The sequence below is a fragment of the Panthera uncia genome, chromosome C2 (genome assembly GCF_023721935.1).
Source record: "Panthera uncia isolate 11264 chromosome C2, Puncia_PCG_1.0, whole genome shotgun sequence".
Classification (NCBI taxonomy): domain Eukaryota; kingdom Metazoa; phylum Chordata; class Mammalia; order Carnivora; family Felidae; genus Panthera; species Panthera uncia.
This window is the reverse complement of record NC_064810.1, coordinates 3,954,704-3,963,326: the sequence shown is the minus strand read 5'-3', so window position 1 is coordinate 3,963,326 and position 8,623 is coordinate 3,954,704. Positions and strand designations below refer to the sequence as shown.

Genomic DNA, 8,623 nt, shown 5'->3' with positions numbered 1-8,623 from the left:
AACTCCGGTTAAACCAGGGCCCGCACTTGTTTTAAAGCTCTATCGACCTCATGAAGTTCTTAATACTTTTTGAACAAGGAACACCTCGTTTTCATTTTGCACTGGGCTCTGCAAATTCTGTAGCCCGTCTCGCCTGCCACCCCCTTCAGCCTGACTCCCTGTGCATTCATTTTGTCATAAACTCTTCAAGGGTGAGGTGGATCATAAGGAAACAGCCTTAGAGTAGCTGAAGGAGGTAATAGGGGAACAATCCAGCGGGTAGAGGAACAGGTCTGGGGCGTGTAGAGGGCGGCCCTCGTCATCGCCACATTCTGCCCTCCAAGTTCCAGAAAGGGACAGGGAGTTGGATTCTATTTAGCAAAAAGCAAAGGGCGAAACTGCTCTCTGGTCTTCGGATGCATCCCTCGATGGAGGGCCATATTTCTGAAACCCACGAAGGATAAACGTCATCATGCCAGGTTGATTTCAAAATGCTTTACCACAATGTCAAGCTTCCTTCTCTGCATCCTCGAGGCCCCTCCCCCGGCCCCGGGGCTCAGGCTGGAGCCTGGAAGGCTTTCCGCACAGGCGGGCACTGTCCCTTTTCTGGAGACTTGAAGGTGTCAGGGAAGATGTCCTCCGGATGGCTACTGCTCTTGAACATGGCACATTTCTTCCGTGCGGTCCTTGAAAGCCCCTCCCAGGCATTCAAATTTGCAAAACCGAGAAAACTGGTAAGGGCCTTATTAATTTATAGAACAGAAATTCCAAGAGCAAAGAGCAGTGGAATTTTTATAACACTCCCTTATCATTTCCCAACAGACCCACAGACACAGCACAAATGTATAAATGGAGAAAGCCTTCAGGCCGGATCTGATGGTCTTAGACCCGGGGCGCTGCCAGTGATTTATGGTGACGGAAGAGGACAAACCAGAGAGGTAGCATAACTGGCCAGGATCACACAGCCAGCAGCAGAGAACCAGGGATGCAATCCTGTTCTTCTAGTTCTGGGGCTGATGCGGAGGAGTCAGTGGGCTGGAGAGAGAAAGGTCAGAGCGCGACATTGCAGGAGACCCAGCTTCGGCCCCAGAGCCCCTGGGGGGTCATTCCCAGGCCCAGGCTGCAGTCAGTGGGGATCCTGGCCCCCTGACAGCGCAGAGTCAAGAGGGGAGCGGGCCAAGGACAGAATACAATCCATATTTGACCTGAGGCATCAGTAAGTCTTAGCACATTTGTGTGGACGCTTTGATGTTGTCACGTTTTCCTTACACGTGTTTTAAAAACCGTTTTATTGAGCTGTAACTCACATACCAGACAAATGACCCATGTACTATGTTTTTTTAGTATATTCAGTTTCGGTATGCTTGGTGTGTGCACCCAGGCAATTTGAGAATATTTCTACCACCTCAAAAAGAGTCGTGCACCCTTTGCTGTCCCCTCCGGGTCCCTCCTGCCCTCCCCGCGGGTCTAGGCAACCAGCAGGCTACTTTCTCTCTGCGTGGATGTCTACACTCTGGACAGTCCACGTAAATGGACACACAGGGGCGCCTGGGTGGCCCAGTCGGTTGAGCATCCGACTTCGGCTCAGGTCACGATCTCACGGTTCGCGGGTCGAGCTCTGTGCTGACGGCTCGGAGCCTGGAGCCTGCTTCAGATTCGGTGTCTCCCTCTCCCTCTCTCTCTCTCTCTCTCTCTCTCTCTCAAAAATAAATAAACATTAAAACAAATCAAAGGGAAACATAGAGTACGTGGCCTTTTCTATCTGGCTTCTTTGGCTGAGCATCATGTCCTCGAGGATCACGGATGACCGTGTGGTAGCAGGTGTCCGAAGGTCATTCCCTCCTGCGGCTGGACAGCAGCCCGCATGAGGCTATGCCAGCCTACGGCTCTGCCCCGGGGCACGTCTGGGTTCTCGGCATGCCCACGCTTTCCGCCCCCCGTGCCCTTGGAATGACGGGCGGCCCTCTGCTACGGCTGGAACGGCCTCCCTCTGGGACGCTGGGGGTCTGCCCTGGTCTTGCCTGTTGGGCCTCCCTGGAGGCTCTCCCGACATCTCTCTCCCTGAGATACCTCTGGCGGCCGGGAGTTTGCCGAGTCACGCGACCCAAGCAGCGGGCCTGTTGACACTGTGGCCCGACCTTCCCTCTGGGCCTTGCCCCAGACTGGCAGCTCCCAGCCCGGCAGGTGGGCCACAGAGTTATCCCGAGGCGCAGAACGTCCTGTCTCCCAAAGCCGAGGAGCCCTGCCCGACGGCATGCTTTGGGCTTCGTGGCGGGAGGGGCAAAGCGCAAAGACTGGTCCTTTGCTTCGGAGGGACGATGCCGGCCTGTCCCAGGTCATCCTGCAAGATGCGCCCGTGGGACAGGCTCCGGAATCTTTCTAGGGCTTGGCCCCTCCCCTTGGAAGGCGCGTGTCTTGCCAAGGCATCCAGAGAACCAGTCCCTTCTTGCTCGTGGGATCCGAGCAACGTGCTGTCCCGTCAGGGCCCAGGTCTGGTCCCCGGGCTCCGCCCGCCACAGGCCATGAGGCGCTTTATAGATGCCGCCACGCGGGCCTTCGACGCCCATGTTTCACTCTTAGTGGCCGATGAGTAGATCTGAGACATCAGCTCTCCTCCTGGAAGCTGTCGTCACTCACCTGAGGGCTTTACTGCAGTCACTTCCCCGCCCACCGTCCCCGCCTCCCCTCCCCCACACCCCACCCGGCTTGCCGGGCAAAGGCCCTTCACGTGCAGGGGCCACGTATCTTCCCCCCGCATGTGCCGGGGTCTTCCCTGCTAGCCCGTGGGGGAGCCTTGCTCTGGAAACTCTCACCTTTAAAGTCTCAGTCCTCGGTCACCTCCCCTAGACCCCCGGCCGAGGTGTCGCCTTGCTCTAAGGAGGGAGGGCGCCCCGGGAGGCGGACATGGAGGGAGCAGAGGGGGGAGAGGGGGAGCAGACAGACATCTCAGCCTCGTCGCTCCTTGAGGCGGTGGGCCGGTTGCTCTCAGTGTCCCTAAACCCCTGGCTCTGCAAGGCTGGGAAGGAGGGTCACTTCCGGGAGCTCCGGAGAAGGGACTCCAGAGAGCGAGGTGCGGCAGGGACCTGGGCAGGGAGCAGGGGCCCACACCGTGCCCTGCTTGCGGTGACACTGCACTGGTGACAGTTCAGCAGTTTCCCTGTGCCCGGGAAGGTGGAGGGGCCCCACGGTCCACACCAGCTCTGCAAGGTGGTAGGGACCAGGCCGCCATATAAACGCAGTCACCACTCGGCAGGACTTGTGGGGAAGGAGTGGGGGAGGGCCCCCTCCCCCCAAGACTTGTCAGTTCCCGTCTCGTCTGCCAGGGAGGAGGGGGCCACGCGGCTCTGCCTCACGGGACCCCGGTCTGCAAACTCAGCCGAAAGCCCTCGCCCTGTCCTCCTACCCGACAGCCTGTTGGCCTCCCCTTGACCCCGGCCAGACCCCAGGGGCATGAGTTGGTTGTTTCTAAACCTGATCAATCAGCAGTCACCGCCGAAGCTCTTTTCGGACCTTGTAGCTTTTTTTGGTTTGGTCTGCAACTTAAAAAAAAAGCCGAAAGTTAAGGGCACCTGGGCGGCTCAGCCGGGTAAGCGTTCGACTTCGGCTCAGGTCATGATCTCACAGTTGGTGGGTTCGAGCCCTGCATAGGGCTCCCTGCTGTCAGCGGGGAATTTTGCCCCTTGCCAGTGGACAGGCCAGCAGAGCCTCCTGCGGAGAATGGGACGCACCCCCGAGCCAGGCAGCCATGGCCAGGAGCCGGCGGCAGAGGCGGGCACAGCGGGCACTCTGGCAGGTTGGCGCCTCTCAGCCACCAGCCAGGGCCTCAGCCAGGGGGTTGGGGTTCCCCTTGGCAGGATGATCTGTGTTCTTGGAAGAGTAACATAAGGAGGAGTGCCGGCCCACGGGCGGGGAGCTGGGTCACAGGTGTGTGCAGGGGCAGAATGTGCCAGAATGTGCCAGAATGTGCCGGCTCTCACCTTGCCCAGCTGCCGCTGGTGAGTCGTGGGGGGATTTGGGGGGCAACCTACTACTCTCCCTGAGTCACGTGAGTCCCAACAAATCCCCCCCTGCACTCTGGGGACCCCATCAGAGCCCCAGTGTGCAGGTAAAGGGGCTTCTCTTAGACTCTCTCTCCTTCCAAGGAGAAAAACAAAGCACAAAGAGGGACCTGAAGTATCTCCTTCTTGGAAGCCTGATAAGGGACTGGAGTGGTGGCCAGAGCCGTGGAATCCAACAAGAGGAACATTACGTGGCATGTGGCATGGGGGGTAAGCCTGTCCCCGCGCTGGGTCAGCGTCTTGTGGAGCTCTGTCCCCAAGGACTCCCGTCTCTGGGCCAGCTCCACCTCCGAGGGGCCAGCCCTGGTGCAAGCAGGCGCCCGGGCCAGGTCACTAGAAGTGGGGGGTAGAGTGCAGTGGTTCGAATCCACCAACACCAGTAACACACGGCCACAGGCGGGGATTTCAGCTCTCCCAAACCCCTTCTCTGTCATGGGGAATCATAATGGGAACTTTTTAAAAGGCAGTTTCCGGAATTGGGAGAGGGACGTATGTAAAAGCAGTTAGTACAGCCCCCCACAAAATGGGAGGAAGGGAGGGAAGGAAGGAGGGAAGGAAATCAGAAAGGGAAGGGAGGGAGAAAGGGAGGGAGGGAGGAAGGAATCTAATCTGATGCAAGATTGTCAGAGGGAGAAGCACTTACCTGACCGTTCTGTGGCTAAAGGCCCTCCAGGCCTGTCCCCTGACATTCTGTGTCCCCACCTCTCCAGAGTGGCCTGGATGCCTAAGAAATGTGGCTTGGTTTCCAAGCAAGACTTGAGAGATTTTTCCGTGTTCGTGAACTTTCCTCCCCCTCCCCTCACAGGGGCTTTGCAGGGGAGGAGGGGGAGGAGCAAGAAGCGAGGGGAGGGGGCGCCACGTGGACTTGGCCTTTAGGCGAGTGGGAGGGGCCGGCCCCCAGGCTGCAGTAGCCCAGGGAAGGGTAGGGGCCTGACGGGGATCATTGTACCACCCTTTGACTTAAAACCCAAAGTCCCACAGCGGGATTCCCACCCCCACGGCTCCTCTGCCTCCGCCCTGCAGACCCCCAGGAGGCCAGGAGGCCTTCAGAAAGGAGTCTCCGGAGGCAGCCCAGCTGTGCAGACCCTGACATTGAACACGCAGCCCAAGTTCTCCATCTTTATCCTGCAGAAAAACTGACGTCAGTGCGAGTTCCCCGGGGCGGACACCAGGGCCTGGGGGGTGGGGGGAGCCGTTGTCTAACGGGCACAGAGCTTCGGTTTTGCAGGAAGTTCTGGAGGAGGACACACAGCAATGTGAATACCCTGGGCGTTGCTGAACTGCCCCCTGGGGCAGGGCAAAGACCGCCACCGGTTAATTCGGTGTTTGGTGAAGGCCCAGTGCTCCCTGTGTCCTCAGGTGCGGGGGGAAAGAGCGGGGATGCTCTGGGGGGGAGGGGGTCTCCTCTAAGAACACCAACCCCATTCGTGGGGGTTCCACCCTCATGACGCCGTCACCTCCCAAGGCCCCGAGTCCTGACACCCTCACATTGGGGGTTAGGATTTCGACCCATGAATTACGGGGAACAAAAACATTCAGACGGAAACTTTTATTGAAGTGTATTTAAAAAAAAAATTTTTTTAACGTTTACTTTATTTTGGAGAGACAGAGAGAGACAGAGGGAGCGAGACAGACACAGAATCCGAAGCAGGTTCCAGGCTCTGAGCTGTCAGCACAGAGCCCGATGCGGGGCTCGAACTCACGGACCGTGACATCATGACCTGAGCCGAGGTCGGACGCTTAACCGACTGAGCCACCCAAGTGCCCCCATATTTAGATACATTTTACCAGAGTTGTTAAAAAGTGCCCTGGGGAAGTGGGCTGGGGTGTCTCAGCACCATCCTCTCCTTCAGGCACATCAGCCCCAAGCCATAAACCCACACAGAGGGGGTGGTGGCAGCTCCAATGAAACCCACCAGCCTGGGCTTATGCTTTGCCCTATAACGGGGGTGCCAGAGCTCCTAACACGCGGCTCCCAGGCTCCCACACAAGACCCCTGTCCCCACGAGGCTGCCCTGTCTGCTGCACGATGCCTCCAGCGTCGGGTGTTTGTAGCAAGTTTCAGCCCCGCACCGCCCCTGACCTTGTTTGCAGGCTGACAGAGCCGTGGTCCCACCGTGTCGGCTTGGGTCGGCTCCATCACAGGGCCGGTGAATTCAGTCTCTCGGTTCAGTGGCCCGGCCTTCGAGGGGGGCTCACGGCCGCAGAGGAGGAACTAGCCGCAGCAGGAGGAGGAGGAAAATCTGGAAGCACAGAAGGAACACTCTCAATGTCAACAAAATGACTGAGTGAGTGACTGCCTTGAGTGGGTAAGAATCTATATGATTTCATTTAGTCCTTTTTCCTATCCTCATCCCACAGGTATTTCCGGAGGGTTCCATCAGAGGGGCGGTGACAAGCTCGGACTGGCCTCCAGGAAGGGGTCCTGGGGTCCCTCCACGAACAGTCCAGACGTGAACATACTTCATCAAAGGGAAAGGGTCTGGGTTCAGGCCCCGGGGCCCCGTGAGTTTGGCTGTAAAATAAATTGCCCGGACGAGAGATTTTCAAGGCCGACCTTCCATGTGGCTCGGAACGCCCGGGTCAAGGGGCCCCCTGCCCCCAGACTAGCCACCAGCTTTCCCCCCTCCCACCCCCGGAACCAGAGCCACCCCGAACTTCTTTGCTTGTTGTGAGAAAGTAGTTGCGGACCATGAAGAAACGGATGGGTGTGGCTGCGTTCCAATAAAACTTTATGTATAAAATGGGCGCGGCCGGCCCCCGGGTTATGGAATTAAAGGGACTGGTTTGGAATCTGGATGCAGGCACCTGGCGTGAGAGGGAGGTCATCCCAGCAGCAAGCCTGCCCTTGTCCACGAGTAGGGCCCCAACCCAACTCCCTCTGGGGTAAGGGAGCCCCCTCAGACATTCACGGTAGCCGCCCCCCCCCCCAGCTCCCCCGCAAGGCAAGGAGGTGTCTTGTGTTTACAAACATCGCTAATGATCTCAGGGACCAGTTTCCAGGCAGGGTCATTCCCAGAGGGCAGAGGACTGATTGTCCTGAGTCCCAGCGGGCCCCAGTGGCCTACGTGGACCCTGCTGGCCAGTGATGAAAGCACCAGCTTGAGCTGGGGTCCTGTGTGTCCCCGGGGCAGCACCACCCAGGAGGCCTGAGACGGCTGGCCAGTCCGTGCCACCCTTCCTTTAAGGCAGAGGGAACTGTCTCCACGCTGACAGCCACCCTGGGCCAGACACGTTGGGCTGGGGGCTTCCCACGTTCATTGCATTTGTACCCCCAGTGGACGGTAACTGGGGTAAGCCCAGTTTACGTGTGCAGGTTCAGCAAGGCCAAGGAACCGGCCGCCCCACAGCGGTGGGGGGAGATCTATACACCCCAAAGCTCTGCTCTCCCTCCCTGTGGTCCAGGTTCCCCCCTCCCAAGGTGGACACGCTGGGGACACCTGTGCTCACCTCGGACACCCCTGACCTTGGCAGACCTTTGACAGGAAGCCGCCTCCCCAGGGGACCCGGAGGGCATCCCTCACTGCTGGGGCTGGTTCTGGGAGTTAGAGGGGGACGAATGCTCCTAGCTGCCTCTCCACTGATCTCCCCCCACCACCCGCCCCACCGCAGGCTGTTGGGAGGTGAGACTTCGGTGTGGGTGGGGCTTGGTGGATTCCCTCCAGCGCCTCAACAGAGAGGATCTGATAAGGTTATAATAGCGCCTTCTCCATCATCTCCTTGGGGAGTTCCAAGGATGACCTCACCCCCGCAACTACCTATGAGCCAAGAGAACAGGGCTGGGCCTCCCATTCTAGAAGGGGAAAGAGGGCACCAAGGGGTTCCCTGTGGAATAGGGAATAGGCCCCGCCTTCCAGCCCCTCCCAGGCACAGCTGGGCCCCCACGCTCACTCTGACTGTTGATCACTAAGCACACAGCGGACACCTTCTATATGAAACATGCTTTGCTTGGGGACAGGTCCCCAGCTAGATCAGGGGTGAGGGCGAGGGTGGGGTGGGGCAGCCCGCTGAGGGCCTGGATTTCCAGGTTTTCTGTTAAGGGCAGTGCTCTGTGGAACTGTGTGGCTAGAGCTGGGCCCAGGCACACGAGCGTGTCGCCTGCAGCCGGTGAGACAGGCCAGCCCGGAGCAGGGAGGGCCACCTCCGGGAGAAGAGGGCTGAGATGGGGTTGGTATTAGTGGGGCATCTCACACCGCGGATGTCCCTCAGATTAATGTGCTGAGATCACACACACAGGATTCCCAAGGGACCCACCGATGTCAAAGCACAGGTCCGCGAAGATGAACAAACCCAGTGAGAGAGCATCGCACCTGCTTCTTTGTGGACACCTTTGATGGTAAGATCAGGCTGCTGGGTGCAATGACACCGCTGTTTCCACATGGCGAGGCACCTCCACGGTGTCTCGAGCGGGAAGGGGCACGTGTGACATGATGTGAAAACATCCGAGGGCTCGGCCAACGCCACGGAGGCTCACTGCTTGCGTTCTAAATGAGACCGTTCGAAAATTCATTTAAAGGTTAGTAAAAACAGGATTTACTTTTTTTCTCCCGAAAGAAATTTTTTTTTCTAAAATGAAGAGAGGTGAG

The 8,623-nt window shown here is 58.3% G+C and overlaps 1 long non-coding RNA gene across 1 annotated transcript; it reads left to right on the top strand.

The window, feature by feature from the left end:
• Positions 1-4,672: 4,672 nt before the first annotated feature.
• Positions 4,673-6,924, top strand: LOC125920713 (uncharacterized). Its single transcript, XR_007457166.1, has 3 exons — positions 4,673-5,178; positions 5,266-5,396; positions 6,399-6,924. It is a non-coding gene; the product is annotated as an uncharacterized LOC125920713 (long non-coding RNA).
• Positions 6,925-8,623: the final 1,699 nt, after the last annotated feature.